The sequence below is a fragment of the Parambassis ranga genome, chromosome 3 (assembly GCF_900634625.1).
Source record: "Parambassis ranga chromosome 3, fParRan2.1, whole genome shotgun sequence".
Taxonomy (NCBI): domain Eukaryota; kingdom Metazoa; phylum Chordata; class Actinopteri; family Ambassidae; genus Parambassis; species Parambassis ranga.
Window position 1 is genome coordinate 22,140,498 of NC_041024.1, and position 19,626 is coordinate 22,160,123.

Consider the following 19,626-nt stretch of genomic DNA (forward strand, 5'->3'; position numbering starts at 1 on the left):
AATGTCACCTCGCTGGGGGGGAAGGAGCCTGAGCTTGTGCGGGAGGCTGATAGTCGGGCTCGCCTCCACGCACAGCTCGGGTTCTGGAACCCAACTCCTTGAGAGGGGTTGGACTCTCTTCTATTCGGGAGTTGCCCATGGTGAAAGGTGGCGGGCTGGTGTGGGCTTGCTTATAGCCCCACAGCTTAGCTGCCATGTGTTGGAGTTTTCCCCAGTATGTGAGAGGGTCGCCTCCCTGCGCCTTCGGGTTGGGGAGAGGTCTCTCACTGTGGTTTCGGCGTATGCGCCGAACAGCAGTGTAGAGTACTTGACCTTCTTACAGTCTCTGGGAGGGGTGCTGGATGGCACCCCAACCGGGGACTCTGTCATCTTGCTGGGAGACTTCAACGCCCACGTGGGCAGTGACAGTAACACCTGGAGAGGCGTGATTGGGAGGAACGGCCTCCCCGATCTGAACCCGAGTGGTGTTTTGTTATTGGACTTCTGTGCTGGGCATGGTTTGTCCATAACGAACACCATGTTCGAGCACAAGGTTGTCCATCGGTGCACCTGGCACCAGGACACCCTAGGCCGGAGGTCAATGATCGATTTTGTAATCGTGTCAGCTGACCTTCGACCTTGTGTTTTGGACACTCGGGTGAAGAGAGGGGCTGAGCTGTCAACTGATCACTACCTGGTGGTGAGTTGGATCCGTTGGCGGGGGAAGAGGCTGGACAGGCCCGGCAGGCCCAAACGTACTGTGCGGGTCTGTTGGGAGCGTTTGGCCGAACCCGCCGCTAAGGAGATTTTCAACTCCCACCTCCGGGAGAGCTTCACCCAGATTCCGAGGGAGGCTGGAGACATTGAGTCGGAGTGGACCATGTTTTCCACCTCCATTGTCGATGCAGCCGTCAGAAGCTGCGGCCGCAAGGCCTCTGGTGCCTGTCGTGGCGGCAATCCCCGGACCAGGTGGTGGACACCGGAGGTCAGGGATGCCGTCAAGCTGAAGAAGGAGTCCTATCGGGCCTGGTTGGCTTGTGGGACTCCTGAAGCAGCTGATAGGTATCGGCAGGCCAAGCGTGCTGCAGCGAGGGCAGTTGTAGAGGCAAAAACTCGGGCCTGGGAGGAGTTCGGGGAGGCCATGGAGGAGGACTATCGTTCAGCCTCAAAGAGATTCTGGCAAACCGTCCGGCGCCTCAGGAGGGGGAAGCAGTACTCTGCCAACACTGTATTCAGTGGGGGTGGGGAGCTGTTGACCTCGACTGAGGGGGTGGTTGGACGGTGGAAAGAGTACTTTGAGGGTCTCCTCAATCCCACCAACACGCCTTCTATTATGGAAGCGGAGGCTGATGACTCAGTGGTGGACTCATTCATCACCTGTGCTGAAGTTGCCGAGGTAGTCAAAAAGCTCCCCGGCGGCAAGGCACCGGGGGTGGATGAGATTCGCCCTGGGTACCTTAAGTCTCTGGATGTTGTGGGGCTGTCTTGGTTGACACGCCTCTGCAACATCGCGTGGCAATCGGGGGCAGTGCCGCTGGACTGGCAGACCGGGGTGGTGGTCCCTCTTTTTAAAAAGGGGGACCGGAGGGTGTGCTCCAACTACAGGGGGATCACACTCCTCAGCCTCCCTGGGAAAGTCTACGCCAGGGTACTGGAGAGGAGAATAAGACCCATAGTCGAACCTCGGATTAAGGAGGAGCAATGTGGTTTTCGTCCTGGCCGCGGAACGCTGGACCAGCTCTATACCCTCCGCAGGGTGCTGGAGGGTTCATGGGAGTTCGCCCAACCAGTCCACATGTGTTTTGTGGACTTGGAGAAGGCGTTCGACCGTGTCCCTCGCGGCATCTTGTGGGGGGTGCTCTGGGAGTATGGGGTCCGTGGCCCTCTGCTGAGGGCTGTTAGGTCCCTGTATGACTGGAGCAGGAGTTTGGTTCGCATTGCCGGCAGTAAGTCAGACCTGTTCCCAGTGCATGTTGGACTCCGGCAGGGCTGCCGTTTGTCACCAGTTCTGTTCATAATTTTTATGGACAGAATTTCTAGGCGCAGCGAGGGACCGGAGGGGATCTGGTTCGGGAACCATAGGATTTCATCTCTGCTTTTTGCGGATGATGTTGTCCTGTTGGCTTCATCAAGCCGGGACCTCCAGTGTGCACTGGGACGGTTTGCAGCCGAGTGTGAAGCGGCTGGGATGAGAATCAGCACCTCCAAGTCTGAGGCCATGGTTCTCGACCGGAAAAAGGTAGCTTGTCCTCTCTGGGTGGGAGGAGAGCTCCTGCCCCAAGTGGAGGAGTTTGTGTATCTCGGGGTCTCGTTCACGAGTGTGGGAAAAATGGAGTGGGAGATTGACAGACGGATCGGTGCAGCTTCCGCAGTAATGCGGTCGCTGTACCGGTCTGTTGTGGTGAAGAAGGTGCTGAGCCGGAAGGCGAAGCTCTCGATTTACCGGTCAATCTACGTTCCTACCCTCACCTATGGTCATGAGCTTTGGGTAGTGACCGAAAGAATGAGATAGCGAATACAGGTGGCCGAAATGAGTTTCCTTCGAAGGGTGGCTGGGCGCTCCCTTAGAGATAGGGTGAGAAGCTCAGTCACCCGAGAGGAGCTCGGAGTAGAGCCGCTGCTCCTCCACATCGAGAGGAGCCAGCTGAGGTGGCTCGGGCATCTGGTTCGGATGCCTCCTGGAAGCCTCCCTGGGGAGGTGTTCCGGGCATGTCCCACTGGGAGGAGGCCCCGGGGAAGACCCAGGATGCGGTGGAGAGACTATGTCTCTCGGCTGGCCTGGGAACGCCTCGGGATTCCCCCAGAGGAGCTGGAGGAAGTGTCTGGTGAGAGGGAAGTCTGGGTGTCCCTGCTTAGACTGCTGCCCCCGCGACCCGGCCCCGGATAAGCGGTGGAAGATGGATGGATGGATGGATATGTCAACTCCACACAACATATCAAAAAGAATTCTATTTTAATAATAAAATGCTTTGAATATCAAGTTTTAGTTTACATAAACATAAAATAATTAAAATACATACTGTACCATTCTGTTATTATGTTTAGACTGTTTTAAAAAATGCCTTTTTTAATTTTTTTAATATAGTCATTTTTCATATTAATCATATTTACTCTGCCACATTATGCAGAGTAAATATTTGTTCATTATTATAATGAACAAATTCATAAATTGTACAAAAATGCAATGCAAGACATAAACCTACACCTGATGGTGCAACAAAACTGATGGACTTGAAGATCTGATAATTAATATGTAGACAAAGCCCGTTAGTTCAAAAAACTATTTTAATTTTCTAATAAGTTTACAGAAGACGGCATTCCTAAGGCATATAATTGGTCTCTTGAATATAGAAAGTTGATTTCAAAATAAGATCCAAAAGGGTCTGGAATATTATCTACCTTAAACATATACAAAATTAAACCACTGAATATGTATGGTTCTTTAAATGGAGATTCAATTATGTGTGCTTTCAATCTGCAAAACCAGATTGTAGTAAATCATTTCAAAAAAGCCGGGATACATTAAAACAACAATGTATACAGCTTGCACTTGAATAGATAGCAGGTCAGTTTGTGATCTCTGGGAGAATCTGGCTGCCTTTTAAAGTTTTAAAATGCATTTTTATTTAGATATTTTTCTGTGGTGTTACAGAAACCTCATTGTCATCTAGAATTCCAGTTTTATGTTATATGTACATGCTAAAACCAAAACAATGAGCAGAAAGACACTAAAATACAAAGGTCTGTATAGTTCATATTCAAATATCCTGTCTGAATGATAAATAAATGCTGTATGGAGAGTGCAGACAGATATAAAAAGGCTTTGGATGGATGGCGACAGCAATCTGCAAATGCACTGACAGCCATACAAAAAGTCTAACATATGTCAAATGTATCAAGTACAAGTAAAGTGCTGTACATTGATTACAGTTTCTCATGTGTGTAGCCTGTACACTTGTACAGCATACATGTCTGTCTTTCTCTCATGACAGAATAACGCAAAAGTCACTGAAATGAAACTTTTCTATGCCATCACAATAAACATTCGCCCTTGAAACTGAGTGAATCCTTGCACTCATGATTTCTTGAAGTCACAATGAATTACAAAGACAAGAGGGTGTGACAGAATCTTATAATTCTTTCAACAGATCTGTTAAAATTCTTTAAACCTGTATGTGGTTACAGGTCCGACTCCATCTGAGTCAATCAGAATACAGCTCTCCTGAAAACACCATGTATTGAGCTACATTTGTCACAATTTCTCCATAACTATGCACTGTATAAAGTTGTGTATGATGAATTTTTATTGTGCATGAAATTTTGGGAACATGTTTGCCACAAGAAAAATTCAAATCCAGTAAACCCTTGTGTTAAAAAACTAAAAGTCTTATGAAGAAAATGGCTGTAACTGTTAAACAATTAATTATCAATTCTGTGTGAATTATAAATTGCAATTTAATGTTAATTTTGTGGATTTTTCTGTGTTATTTTACTCTATCCTCTGCTTCCTCTTCTCTCACACTTGCTTCATCTTCTTTTTGGACTAACCCTAACACTCTAGGCCTCTTGACTGCCAGTTCCATTTCCAGCATCCATCTACCAATATAACCACTACTCCTCCTCTGCACATGTCCAAATCACCTCAATCTGTCCTCTCTGACTTTGTCCCCAAAACAGCCAACCTGAGCGGCCCCTCTGATGTGCTCATTTCTGATCTTGTCCATCCTCAAGATAACCTCATCATCTCCATCTCCATCTCTACTACCTGCAGCTCTGCCTCTTGTCTTTTCCTCACTGCTACAGTCTCTAAAGCTTACAGCATAGCTGCTCTCACTACTGTCTTGTACCTTTCCCTTGATTCTTGCTGACACTCTCCTGTCACACCCCTGATCGTTTTCTCCACCCACTGCAACCCACCTGCACTCACCTCTTCACGTCTGTTCCACACTCTCTGTTCACTTCTCGCACTTAAACATGTGAATCATATAATCGGTATATTTTGTAAAACAATAAACAATTATTGTCCGTATGCTGTCCCTCTAAGAGTCGATACTGGCCTGCACCAAAAAAAAAGCACAGCTGGAACCACTAACACTAGATACAGCTGTATGTCCAGGTCATTTTCCACATCTCTCTTTTTTTTAAATAATAATGCACTACTGGGAAAAACAACATGAGTTTATAGAACCAGGAGGCTTAGGCTTGTATCCAGGAGTGCACATAAAACACTGACCTACCACCGTGTCTGAAGTTATGATTTATGGATCCAACGATACTGTTCTTTGTTCTATTCAAAGCGCCGACAGCTGATAAGGACCAACACAATGGCCAGATTAGAGGCATGATTGGACACATCCCCAAGACGTGTAGTGTTTAAAACCTCTTCACTGCCTGTAATTCCCCTCCTCTCTACCCCAACCCTGTAACAACAGACCTCTTGATAATGTTATTGCTCATGGTTCATGACCAGGAAAGATAAGAGAAATAGGTTTCTTTAAGCCCTGCACAGGCTTAACCTATGACTCTACTTATAGCAAGCCCCAAAGACCCAGACAACCCTGTTAGCTTTAGGTTTGCACAATACCTTGACACAGTACGTGACAGATTTTAATACTCCTCTTGTACTGTATGTGTTGCTGTGCAGGAACAGGAACAGTTACTACTTATGCAAATCCACAGTTTGAGAGGCTCAACTCACAGCATGACCTGTGTGAGGCATTCAGCGGCATCATCACTCCTATTACTAAACCTCGCATGTAACGTGCAACTTTCGTGTATTTTTGACACCTACACAGAGCTCAGCTGCTGATAAATAATTTTACTGTCTGGCATGTGCGCTGTTAGGGGGTGGTACAAGGTGGAGAAATAAAAGAGGAATCAGCTCTCTAGGTGCTGTAGGAATGGGGGTCGGGTTTCTTCAAAGGCTGGAGGATTATGTTTTAATAATAGCGTTAGGTTCTCCAAATTTGAATGATTTGAAATTGGTTCAGTGGATTTTTCGGAATGCAGTGCAACAGTGAGACACTAGGGGGTGCCCCCCACTGTGCCCTGGACATCTGACGAGTGATTCTCCACTGTCTTGACAGAACCAGAGGGTGATAAAATAATCATACATGCTACAGTTGGACAATGTTAATAGAGATCACTTCCTCTCACTGTGCAAAAATGAAGCCAAAAAACAGCAAAAATGGATGCTTCTTCTATCTTCCACTGCACTCCATGTTTGTAGTATTGATGCCTCCCCTCTTGCCTGGCCTAAGTTTGACCTTACACATTGAACTTCACATAGCACAACCACAGCAAAGTGCAAACTTAACCTGAGGGCCCACGGGCCCCCCCTTAGTTTACAGCAAAACAAGTCAATCTGCAGGTTGAATCACACAGTCAATAAAAGGAACAGTCCTCTGGCATTCTTACAATCCTCAAACAGACCTGCAGTGCCCTATACTACAGCTTATTTTGGGTTTAGGAGTTTTTTATGACAGAAATACTGGAATTATTCAAATCGTATGACACTGACTTGTTGCATATTTGTTTACAATAATAATCTTGATATGTAAGGGTCGTAATTGTAAGAATTTTATGTTTCTTTTTTTATAACAAAAAAAGAATACGAAGTATGTATTGTAATAAATGTGACAGAAATTATTAATTTAATAGCTAAAACCAAATAACAAGTAGTTTGCGAGGTGAAAATAAACAACCGCATGCTAACACATGTTATCATGTAACAGATGTATCGGGTGTTAATATAGTTCACCTTGTTTGCCTTCTTTCTTCACTGTATTTTCAACAACACACCTGCACGGCTGCTACATGTACTGTGCATATGCTGACAGTGGTGTAAAAACTAGACCTTTTTCTGTATTGTGATGTTTTCATAGCAGCACATACACCTACCAAGCATAATATTATGACCACTGAGAGATTAGGTGAATAACATCATGGCACCTGTTTTTGTGGGTGGGATATATTAGTCAGCAAGTGAAAAGTTTGTCCTCAAAATTGATGTGTTAGAAGCAGGAAAAATGGGCAAACATAAGGATTTGAGCGACTTTGACAAGGACCAAATTGTGATGGCTTGATGGTGGGGGTTCTGTTAAAAGGTACAGTATATCCACTGGTGTTATAAAGTAGGCACCTGCTATCACAGATGTTTAATTGAATTCAACTTGCAAAATCTCCAGTAGAATCAACTATAAATACCAAACCCTCCTATATCTGCTCCTAATTAAACCCACGCCTCTGCACAGGAGGCTGCGGCTAAATTTAGCCAAATTTCTGCTGCTATTTACATCATTCAATTGTTCTGTTATGTTATTTATTTTCAGTATACAGTAAATATAATATAGAAACCACAGGCCACAATGTGACCATCAGACTCTCTGAAAAATCACTGTTAATTATATTTCTTTTTTCATGAGAGCCAGTGAATGGGCATTTTGTGCATTTGCAGCTCAATAATAATAATTCACAGGCTTGTGCAAAAAACTGTGCTATGACTATATCAATGGACAGCATTTTTTCTCAATTTATGTTTTTATCTGCCTTTAACAAACATGATTATCTAAGAGTTGGTACTGCAGGACTGTGCAGCTATAATTAACAGAATTAAAAAGTTTGTTTGTTTGTTTGTTTGTTTCTACATGCACATTTGCTGACTAGCAGCTGAAGACACCGGCAAACTGCTTCAAAGCTGGAGCTGTGTGCTCAAACATGTCATCAGAACTGTTGTGTGTGTCCCGCCGTAAAAGGTTCATTGCTTTGCTCTCGCCACAACTTTCACTGCTTCAGCCATGACTTTGAACTTTGCTGCCAACTCCACTTCCGGATTTGACGTATGATGTAAAGTGGGAAAATTTTGTTTTCCTTTTTAGGTATGGGTTCCTACCTGAAACCCAAAGATTTCTAGGGCCAGTGCAGGTGATACAGACGCTCTCAAGCAAGGACAGAGGTGTCATTCAATCTATTTTGAGATGTTGTAACATCAGAGTGATTTTGGAAATACAGTTAAGAGGCTGAAAAATGTAAAAAGATACACAAAATTAGTGAGCAATGTTACATGTAACATATGTAACATTATAACATTGTTATATATCGCATCATTTATTTTCTATGTATTACCTAACACAGGATGCCAAATGTAGAGCTTTTTTTGTTGCCACAATCACCTAACACGGCATCTTTTTTTCTGTGATATTAAACAAGGAATGAAAGTTCAAACTTGTTTTGACGCTAGGAAAACAAAACAGGCCCGCCTCTTAGAACCTATCATTACAAATCATGACAAATGAAAAATCTCCAGTTGGTCTGTGAGAGCTGAAGGAAATGATTAGAGCCCTCATTGCGACGGGCCTCTGAAAATGGGTTGAACAATTGATAATGGTAATGCAGTCTTCAAACCTGTGAGTGAGTTGCTGGCTGAAGGTTAAATACGATCAGTGAAATTGAATCTGACAAATCTACATTACAATCCATCTTGGGATATTAAACATTTCAAATTTTCTGAATTAAGGACTAATAAGGGTGCTGGGATGAGTAGGAGATGGATGGTCTTGGTTAACAATCACAAAACAGATCTGATGAGAGTAAATGGCATCGGAGTTGACATATGATATTGTTGAGTGTGGGGGGAAAAAAATGAGGTCTTATATTATTTTTGCACCCATTGAGATTGAGATTGCTTTTTCAGGACAAGAACTGGAAAAATGTTTTAATTCTATTTGGATTAGCCAAACTTTGTAATGGACTGATCTTCTTATCTGCTGCCACAGGAAATCACTATTAGCAGATTAAACTCCAGGATGCCCTTAATTGTGTGAATTACAATAATTACCTGCTTTATAACGGCTGGATGCTCAGTTTGTCCTGCAAGTGGGATTTGAATGTTTTGAGTAAATACAGGTGAGAACAACAAGCGCTCAAAAAAAACACAATAGTGGCTGCTCTGGTGGCTCAGAGGGGGAGGACAGGGTCACAGAATGCATCAAGCATCCGTATTGTATGGGGGACACTGGATGGGTAAGTGCTAACTTTTTAAGTAAACAAACATAAACATCACCAATTTTTACCAACCGGACAATAATCAGAGTGCAGCATGTGCTTTCCCTTTCTCTCTAAAATCTCTCTTTAAACAGGTTTTAACAATGGGGACTATTAAGAATTAGAGCTACCCCTCAAACCTGTTACAGTACCACAGACGCAACACCCACACATAGGCTATATAAACAGAAATCATATTATCAATTTAATGCCATATTAAATTGATAATCAACAGCACAGCAGGAAATGACAGTAAAAACATCTGACCAGGCTCTGACTGACCACTGGGTTAAGGAAATGTAATAAATTTGCCCGTCTTTTTGACAAATCACTTTCTAAATTGCCACTCTGGTTTCATTCAAACAGTGTCTCTTCCCTGTCCTTCTTTCCCTCTCCTCCTCCTTCAATTGCACATGAAGAATTAACAAGACACATTACATCAAATATTAGATGAACATGTATAAACATGTTTTCATATTGACACAGGTGCTAATTAAACAGGTTTAAACCCAGTACATGAGGTAAAGTGGAGCTGTCATCTTAGCAGTCCCTGACTATGTCTAACTGCCAGTACAGAGAAGCAGGTCATGAGTCAGAAATCCCAGAAAAGGGCTTGCACTTTAGCACTTCCTGTTCCCTTTTCAAGAGGTCGATGTGTTTTTTTTGTGTTTTTTTTTCTTAGTGTTTTGTGGTGAGAGGTCTGAAATGAGGGCAGCACAAGCTGACACAATGTCATGTTTAATTCTGAAACATTGATTTACCCTGCCCCTGGTAATTATTTCTGGCTGCTAACAAGTAGCTGGTAAGGACTACAGGGGATGCTTAGGTCAGGTGTGCTATGATGCTTAAGTCATGTGTCCTTGACGCAGTTTGGCTATATCGTATGATCACCATTTCACCACCTTTTGACAATCATACCCATGGTAATTATTGTTGTGAACATTACCTCTGCTGACTAAAATGTGTAAGCATCACATGCTATTGTTCGTTGCAGGCTTATTTTCTACATGCAAAGGAACCACAGGGAAAATTCTGTTTGCTTTTTGTCATGTGATGCTAAGTTCTACTTGTACCTACAAAAACATGTAATTTTTGCAGCATGCTGTTACTCAAAATATGACATAATATATATAATATAGGTCTGAAAGGGGATATTATCTAGATAACCTTTCTTTCCATGTTTTCTAGCACTTTCTGACTACATGACCACATGTATATTTTTATCTGTGTGCATGTTTTAAACTTTTTTCTTTTTTTTTAATATGTTTTGCATCAGTATCTGAATTGAATTTCAGCAGCGGATAAATCTCTGCTGGTGAATTTGGTGTGGTAAATCTCCCGCCGAATCGCTGTAATTACATGTCATGCAAGAAAGTTTGAAGTTCAGCTTGTTGGCAACTCAACAAAGTTTTGAGTTCCGCCGTGTGCATTCCGACGCGTCTCTCTGTGTGCACTGGATGTTGGGGGAATAGCTGTTTACGAGGGGATCTTGACGATTTATTCCAGACAGCTGCATCGTTGACAGGCCATCATTAGCAGAGTGATTCCTCAGGTTGTTTCATTCCCCGGTGGCCAAGACAAACGGCACAAGATCTTAATTGCTGGTATGAATAAAAGTTCATTTTCCAAAGGGGTGGTATCATTATAAATGCAGTATAAAAGATTACTGAGAAGATGAATATGTCAAGTACTGTACTCTCACACTAGTGTAATAAAGAGGCTAATAAACCTGGGATGGGCCAGAGGGTTATTCTGGGACAATATAGAAGATTAATGCTGTTTATCTCCAATTACAGTACATGCTCATGACTGTGTAAGTTAAGAAGGTGTAAGGAAGACAGAGGGAGGCAGATGTGGAGGGTGACAAAGAGAGACAAAGAATATGTGAAGCCTCTGCGAGAGACTCTAGAAAGCTTTTCTTGGGATGAAAACTGTGTCCCAAAAATGTTTTGTGTGTCCCCAGGGCTCTAGACTAACGTTTTGCACTGGTTGCACAGGTGCGCCTAACCTTTTTTTCTTGGGTGCACCGGCACAAAAGTTAGGTGCACCGCATCACACAGCAGTTTGTTTTTTAAATGCTGTCCATATATTTTATGGATCAGGCCTTAACTTGACACCTATCTTAATGCAGAAGTTTTTTTCATCTTCTGTCATCATCTGCAGCTACATCTACTGTTTACCTGATGGGCCTCGCAGGGCTGTAGCCAAAGTTTGATGTCTAGGAAATATGAACGGGCTTAATAATCACATATCATCCTAAACTGACTTTGGACCCTGTTTAATGAACACAGGTAAATAAAAATAATACATGTACTGATAGTACTTATTCAAATTATGGACAAACTAGCCAACAAGTCTGCCTGTCAGAAATCCATAATGAAGATTCAAAGTTCATACAGCACTCTTCATTTCCCTGTTTGCTTTCTCTCTGTATTTTCTGGCAGTCACTCCTCACTTATCTATCTGGCAATGGGAATTAAAAATTATTTAAATTATATACACCTTTATTTATTTAATAGTTGCGATTGATATATATATTTTGTTTTCTTCAACACGTTTCTATTGCAGCTACAGTATCTCTTCTCTCATCTTCCTCACCTCTCTTCCTCAGTTTCTCCTGTGTCTCCTCTCTTTCTAAAGCTGAGCTTCAGCTGACAGACTTTTCATTCTGTCTGTTGCAGTTTAGCTGTATGCATATATCATACTGGCAGACAATGGTCCGCTATAGCAGGATAATAACAATACTTTTTTAAATGGGCGTTCGTCATGTAACCATGTTCTATAACTCCTTAAAACCAGCTGACTGCTGTCAGTCAGAGTGAATCAGCCTTCATGGATGAACCACACAGGTCAGATAACACTGTCCATCAGACCTGCTGTTCAGTCTGTTATACTGCTGCGAGCACGTCACGCCCCCCCTTCTTCGAACATTACCGGCTCGTTATCATCACTCATTCAGGTCAACAGCAAATTAGCAAAACCCGCATAGTAGCAACAACTCTTCCTCCTCCGCACATGTTCACTTAAACTGCGGTTTCTGCAGCGAAACGTCTTTAATACCTGTCTGTCTTTGTGTGCGCGCTGCGCGCTACAGTGAGAGGGCCGTATGAGTTCTGCACACATGTTTTAAAAAGTCCGGGCCGAAACGGACTTTGTTCTCGTCACCTCGGTAACATGAACAGATATCTCTGTTCTCGTGCAGTATGGAACAAGCTTTATCACACAGCATCCGCTCTGCGCAGCATATGTCCGCGTTCTTCTTCTGGATTTTCGGTCTCTGCTGACCGCAGCAAACACGTTTTCAAAGATACACACACGGAGGTCCCGCCCTTCACCGTGTCTGATTGGTTGAGACCACGATATGGGCCTGATGTGTGTCTGTTGCTGGAGACTTTTGAGAGTCGCGGAGAATGTATCTCTTACAGCTAGTCGTACCGGTGCGACCTCTGATATTTTTTGGTTGCACTTTTGAGAAATTAGGTCGCATGTGCGCCCAAAATGGTCGCACTCTAGAGCCCTGGTCCCCCCTCGCCCTCAGCTTACCACTGAGTGTATTTTGAGTACTTTCAAAGTCTAGGAGCAGTGCCACCCTCAACAGAGCCACTGTCTAGAGACATTATAATCATGGTCAGGGGACTGTGGAAGAGGAGATATTAGGGCTGTTCTCCTGGGATGGGTGCTGGTAGTTTAGCGGCCTCAGTTTAATACAGCAATGGGATAATGATGAAGCCGAATATCCCCCATATCCACTTCAATAAACAGCTCTTGTATTCATAGGGTCATTATTTTGTGACTAAGAGTACACACAGCATTCTGGGTTATGCCCATATAGCTCAAAATGGTAATGTAAAACTAAGGATCTGTCCATTACTGCATGCATTAAAAAAGGCAAAAAAATGCTTCAGCATCACCCACATAAGACTGTAAACAAGAGTTCTCACAAGGCTGAGCAACACCTCTAATGTTTCGTAGTATACTGTAAGAAACCTTTAAGCAGTTAATGATAGGTTTCAGAGTTAGCTATCACCATTCGTCTGTCACTGTGACTGGCAGGTCCTTACTCCAGGCTTAACATCTAAGCACAGCAAGAAGTATATGGGGACACTTTAAAGACTGTAGCAGTGAGGAAAAGACGTGAGGCAGAGCTGGAGGTAGATGAAGATGAAGATGATGAGGTTATCTTTAGGAGTGATGAGGATGGACAAGATGAGGAACAAGCACAGACAGAGAGACACAGACAGAGGGCGTATTGAGATGGTTTGGACACATGCAGAGGAGGGATAGTGGTTATATTGGTAGAAGCATGTTGGAAGAGGTCAAGAAGAAGACAAAAAAGGAGATATATGGCTGTGATAAAAGAGGACATGAATTTAGTTGGTGTGAGAGAAGAGGAAGCAGAGGACAGAGTTAGGTGGAAATAGATGATTCACTGTGGCGACCCCTAAAGGGAACAAGAAGAAGAAGAAGAAGAAAAAGGAGAGGTTTTTGGTAATACACTTCCACTTTAAGAACCACAGTGTTCTTCCTCTGGTGTAGGTCCATCAATTTTTAGAAAGAAGGTTAGCTGAAGCTTCTCTCTGATTGGTTAGAATCCTATCCCACAGAAGACAAAACAAAGAAGGAAAAGCTACACAATATTTGCAAAGCTACAGCAAAAGACATAAAAGTTTACTTTTCATGTAAGTATCAAAGCTAACTAAATCAGCTGTTGTGCAGAGATAAACAAGCTAAGTGTGACAATGGAAAGCAGGGGGCCTTACTGACTTTCAGCCGGGCCCATTTACATAAAAAAGTTAAATTATTCTAATCACTGCAAAGTTGCTATATCATCAAACATTTTTACAACATCTGTATAAAAGCAGAGCCTTCACCACAGTGTGCGAATATGCAATGAAAAAAACATTACTCCAGCCTGAACTTCATTTACATGTTTAAACTGCTTAATAGTGGAGACAGAGTGATTAAAAAAAACACACTCACTTATACCATTAACACAAACAATAAAAACAGTTACAGTCCATTAGAGGGAAAGAAACTTGTAATGAACTTGTGTTACTGCAAAACAGAAAGCGGAACATGATGACTTTCTTAACCCTTAGAAACACATTACCTGTGTACAAATTTCATTGTTTGCACTAAAAAATATTATACACTCTTTAGCACTACAAGGAAGGCCTAACTGACTCCCATGTGAGGAAAAAAAAAGCTATTTATTATTATTATTATTACCCTGGTAACACCTGTGTGTACTTGACAGTATTGCATTAATATATAATATAATATTCATTTTAGCACAGTTAAAAATACATTGTTTAAGTAAGAATAAATGGTAGAAGGAGATATAACCCTGGAGGTATTGTGGCTAACATATTATCTTGCTGTTTTACATGCTACAGCCCTACCATGTAATTGCAGCTCATTTAGTATTGGATGTAACCAGCGCCTAATATTAATCTGACCTGACAGCAGTATTCAAAAGCTTAAGCATATGCAGAGAAACAATAACAAAAGTTGACATGTCTCTTTGTGTTACAGCATATTTTGGTTACAGTACAGTATGTGCCTTCCAGTTTTGACTCCATGGCGCCATCTCCTCCATATAGCAATCACATCAAATATTTGACATTTGGCATTCTCTCCATTGCCAGGTATATTTTTCTCCTTCATGCTAGTCATGCTTTTCTTCTATGGATTAATAAAATGTACTCCAGTTCATGCCAACAGGGTCTCAGCAAAGGTAGCAGAATTACATTTCAGTTAAATGATGGAACATTATTTATTGACTGGCAGGCATGGAGGTGGATTGAGTATCACTATACAAAGTAATGCCAAGGCAACATTAAGACTCTATTATATTTACATAAAATGCAAATAAGAATTGACTTTACAGTGTTAGGACTGGGGACACGATTTCTACAAGCCATTTAAAGATAGGCTAATCCTTGCAATCTACACATGAAGTACATGTGGAAGCTCCACTGGAGACCTACAAAGACCTCTTCCTCTAAACCAAACACAATGCCAAAGCCAAGCAACTTAATAAGTACACAGCTAAACCATCAAACTTTGTACTGCTGTAACTTTAAAATCCATCTTACCTTTGCTGCACTTGAGTTATGAAGTTGTTTGTCTTTGAAGGAAGTTGGACCACCTTTCCTTCCTGGTTTATCTTTCTTCTTCCTGTCCAGCATAGAGCTGCATTATCGCCACCTGTTGGACTGGAGTGTGCAACAGAATATTACACAGGGAAAAAAATCATGTAAGAAAAACTGTACCTCAACTATTTTTATGTTAATAAGACAATGCAAAATCAATGTTCTTTTACTTTCTTTAATGACTGAAAGATGATTCCTCTGAATTTAGTGCCTAAGTGCATTCACATTGTAATATGCAAAGCACTGTGATAGTGTATACTTTGTGGCACCTATGCAGGCACCATATTGGCTACACAGCAGGTAGTCACTGACTACACAATGCAGGTGTTTTATTTGCAATGTTGAACACAGCAGCATGCAAATATGTCTTTAAAAACAGCTGCACATGATTCTGCTTCTCTGCCTGTCGAGCTACACATAAATAAAGAACTTTAGACCTCTGCTGCATTTGAAACCTGACTTAAAGTATATAGTATGTACAAACTTATTTGTTTGACACATGACACATCACTTAATAATATATAATAATCAGCACCTACACTACCTACAGCAACACTGAATATTTAGACTGAATAACCCTGATTTCAATATACAGTTACTGAACTCAGTGTACCACTTTTACTGTATGTAAAAGTGGTACACTGAGTGCAAACAGCAGGTCAAAGCACACTGACCAACTGCACAGCGCAAATGAGTAATGTATATTAATGCGAGCAGTAAATGATCATTGCTGTGACATGAGGCTGTCTGCCAGACCGTGAATTACAGAGGCTGCACACTGTGGGAGTGCTGGATTCAGCATTGCTGCACACCATAAGGTCAGTGGGTGAATATTTAAATCTCATTAGCATGTTGAAGGTCTACTGATGTAGAAATACTTCATCACCACGTGTGGTATGCCACTTTAGAAAGAAGCACGCAACAGTATATACAGCTGCTGTTTATGCTGTGTATACATCATGTAAATAATGTTAAAACAAAAGGATTCTTATTAATGCAATTACAACAATTTGTGGAAATATTCTCAGTCAACATTAACAAATAAATACATAAGAGTGTGTAGGATTCAATTATTCATTAAAAGACCTGCAGGTGTAGAACCACAGAGCTGTACAGTCCGCTCGCATGCTGTTGCTTTGCATAACTTAAGAACTGCGAGAGACCCTCGCAGCGCAATCCGAGGGCTCTGACCTGTCAATACACACAAACGTTAGCGCTGGTCACATTTAGCGTTTTCCCACGCTGAAACTAACAAATGCGGAATGAAAATTCTGTCTCCTTACAGCGTGTTACTCCGTCAGTAGATTCTCTCAAGAAAAGGTCCTTGACGGCAGCGAGCGGTTTGACCTTTGGCTGCTTTGGAAAAAAGCTGGTTCTGAAGTTTAGACAAATAAATCCAAAGGGGGATTTGCTTATGAAATATTGATAGAAAACATGTCAAAACTTGTAGTGTGGAGATTTTTCAGCGAGATAGACAAATGAGCAGATTTGCTTGACGTTGCATCATGGATATGAATTTTTTTGATATTATCAAGCCAGTCAAAAAGAAATGGTGTGGAGGGATTCAGACGACGTGACCGTAATGTCAAATCACGAAGAGACATTTGAAGTTTTGTATAATATATATATATATATATATATATATATATATATATATATATTTATGTTGAAGGTCTACTCAACATATATTGCTGCTTTACTGATGTGCCAGAGGTGAAGCTGATGCTGTGTGGCATTTTGCAGTTCCCACCCAGGGGTATCCTAAATGTTAAATGTGTGTTATCCCATGGCTGAAGCTGTAGATCCATGCCGGCAACATTTTAAAGAAACTCTTGAGTGCTTTTATGTCATACATCATTATTCACAGTGAAGTGCACTCAGGTAATAGAGTGATCCAACCCTTTCTCTCACTCTCTTTTTCTCCATCTCTCGCTCAGTTTTTTTTTCTTTTTCCCCCCAATTCCCAGCTCAGGAGGAATGTGCTGTGATTGATGACAAATCACTCCAAACTGCTTTAGAGAACTTTCCATTCACTAGGAGGAAATTGGTCTTTTCTCCCCTTGCATACTTCATCTTTGGGCCAAACAGGGCTGTTCTGCCCAGTTCACTGCTGAGCCTGACAATAAAATGATGATTAATATTGGCCTACATCAGCATCCAATTACAATATCCCATTGACTTTGATGCTATAGACAGCTAGCAGAATGAAATAGATATGTTTTGATTTTTGACGGTTAACTATGACAACAGTCTTGTGCGGATGAAGTGGGATAATTTGTTCATTTATCAATCTGTCATATATCGACTCTTTGGAGAATGTCATGCTTTAATGGCTCTTGAGAGTTTCATGTATCTCAGCAAATTTCTCTCATAGCTAAGACATGAGCACTTGTCCTAGGAATACTGATTGGCATTGATGTCAGTGGACCAGCTCTAAAGTCTCAAATATTTCTGAATTCAAGAGATTTCAAATTTTAAATGATAAAATATATATATTGTAAATTAACGAACGTCATGTTTCTGAGCATAAATCGGGGATGATGCGGTTTGTTCTGCCGATCTTATGCTCTGTATGTTCATCCATTTAGACACATTAGTTTGTGCTAGAGAGCTAGAAGCAAACAAGATAACCACCACATAAATTTAGGTATATTATTTGTTACTTACAGCGTTAACAGTTAAACATGTGTATAGCTGATCTTCCCAAACATGACAAATAGGAATGAATAACTCCTAAAATATAATAAACATTAGTTTCTGTATCGTTCGGTCTGGCCCTTTATTAGCAACATCAGGGATTCATAGACACATCCTGGTTTTCCAAGTGTCTCATCAACAGGTCCTTGCACATGCCAACAAAACACAGTATGCCGTAAGGGGAAGTTGTCCTCAATGGATCACTCAGACAGACAGCAGTAAGAGGCAGCAGGGAACTCAGCCTGGTCCTGAAAGATGTCGTTCATGCACTTTTTTGTGCTCCCCTTCGTTTCCATTGATCTCAGCAATGGATACGAACAGTGGAGACTTATCCTATTAAATAAGTGCTTTAGTGTCTTATTATTTACAGCAATACACTAATATAAAAGAGAAATGGGACGTGTTTGTTTAACCCTTTGTGCTGTCTGCAGGTTGAGCACTTTGACAAGTAATATAGAGCCAGCCTGTACTGTATGGATTTATCCTGAGAGGCCTGAGAAGCACTCAGTATTTAAGCTGAAGGCAACTCAGGTGAACCAATCAGCATGATTATGAGTTCATATCTTAAATGAGGTCAAGAGTGGCTTCATAAGAAAGAAGCAAGAGCAGTCAAATTAGATACAGTCTGTACCAGACTCCATGAATGTCATTATCACCTGGGCTTATTCAGCACCCAGGTCCTGGAATGACAACATAGTTTTTGGGAAAAGTTGGAAACACACCAAAGGCTTGGTAATAATCTCTGTATGTCTTGTTCTAAGACCTTTGTGTCATCTGTCAAAAGGGAACCGGATGAACCTCCTTTTATAAAGAGATTTCCCCTGACTGTGGAATAAAACAAATCATCTTTAGAGCTGCTCTTAATTGCCCATAAATCAAAGAAATCAACTCTTTTCTCTGTACCTTAGCAACAAAAGATGAGCACAACACGTGCAGCGGGTCTACAGTGATTGTTTTCTCAGCTACACCAAAAGCACCCGCATCTTGTCAGTTGTTTTCAGAAACCTTTGGGAGACCCAGAGCCCTCTCCCTAAAGAGATATCATGGCCCTGAGCTGGTTTTTATATGATATGAGATATATTTCACCAGTCAATCGATGTGGTACAACCCACGTGGGAAGCCCCGGCGCTGCTCTCATGCTTGTCTTCCACGCCTGCCTCCTCCTCTTTCTTGTACATTTCTAGGGAATAGCCATGATGAGAACACTGAAAGGGGGAATTTGTCAATGTATCAGATATGTTGAGAGGCATCAGAGAGTGAAGTGCAATTACACAGACACACAGAGTGAGAGAGGGAAAACATGTCTCAGGAGTTGCAGTAGGGAGAGAAGAAAGGGAACTTTTCTCCCCCCCTCTCTGCATAACTTTTTATTCTTTCTGACAGTGTAGAAAAAGCACCGTGCCATTATTTCGTTCCTTATGAATTTCTCATGTGCTCCTTATTTGTTGTTTGTTTTGCTTATGCAATATGCAAAACCAGCAGGTTTTATTCACGGCACATTGTAAATGATAATTGTGTAGGATCCTCATTAGAGGTGTTTCACCGGCAGGTATATTTTATCTTCAAAACATCTACGGTTCACACTTCCAGTTTGCACATTGTACATGTGACGTTTAGAAGGTTAGAGGTCATTCAAACGTTTGTTTTTACAAAACCAGGTGTCCTCCTCAATCAAGCTCCTCACACGTTTGCTTACTTTTTCAAAGTCAAAGAGGGTCGGAGATATGAAAACATGTCAGACCTGGCACGTGAC

At 41.8% G+C, this 19,626-nt stretch overlaps 1 long non-coding RNA gene across 1 annotated transcript in view; it reads right to left on the reverse strand.

The window, feature by feature from the left end:
- LOC114433756 (uncharacterized) overlaps window positions 1-15,182 on the reverse strand; it is a 42,504-nt gene extending 27,322 nt beyond the window's left edge. The window contains exon 1 of the long non-coding RNA XR_003670395.1: window positions 15,120-15,182. This is a non-coding gene — a long non-coding RNA (uncharacterized LOC114433756). The remainder of the gene's footprint in view (window positions 1-15,119) is intronic.
- Window positions 15,183-19,626: the final 4,444 nt, after the last annotated feature.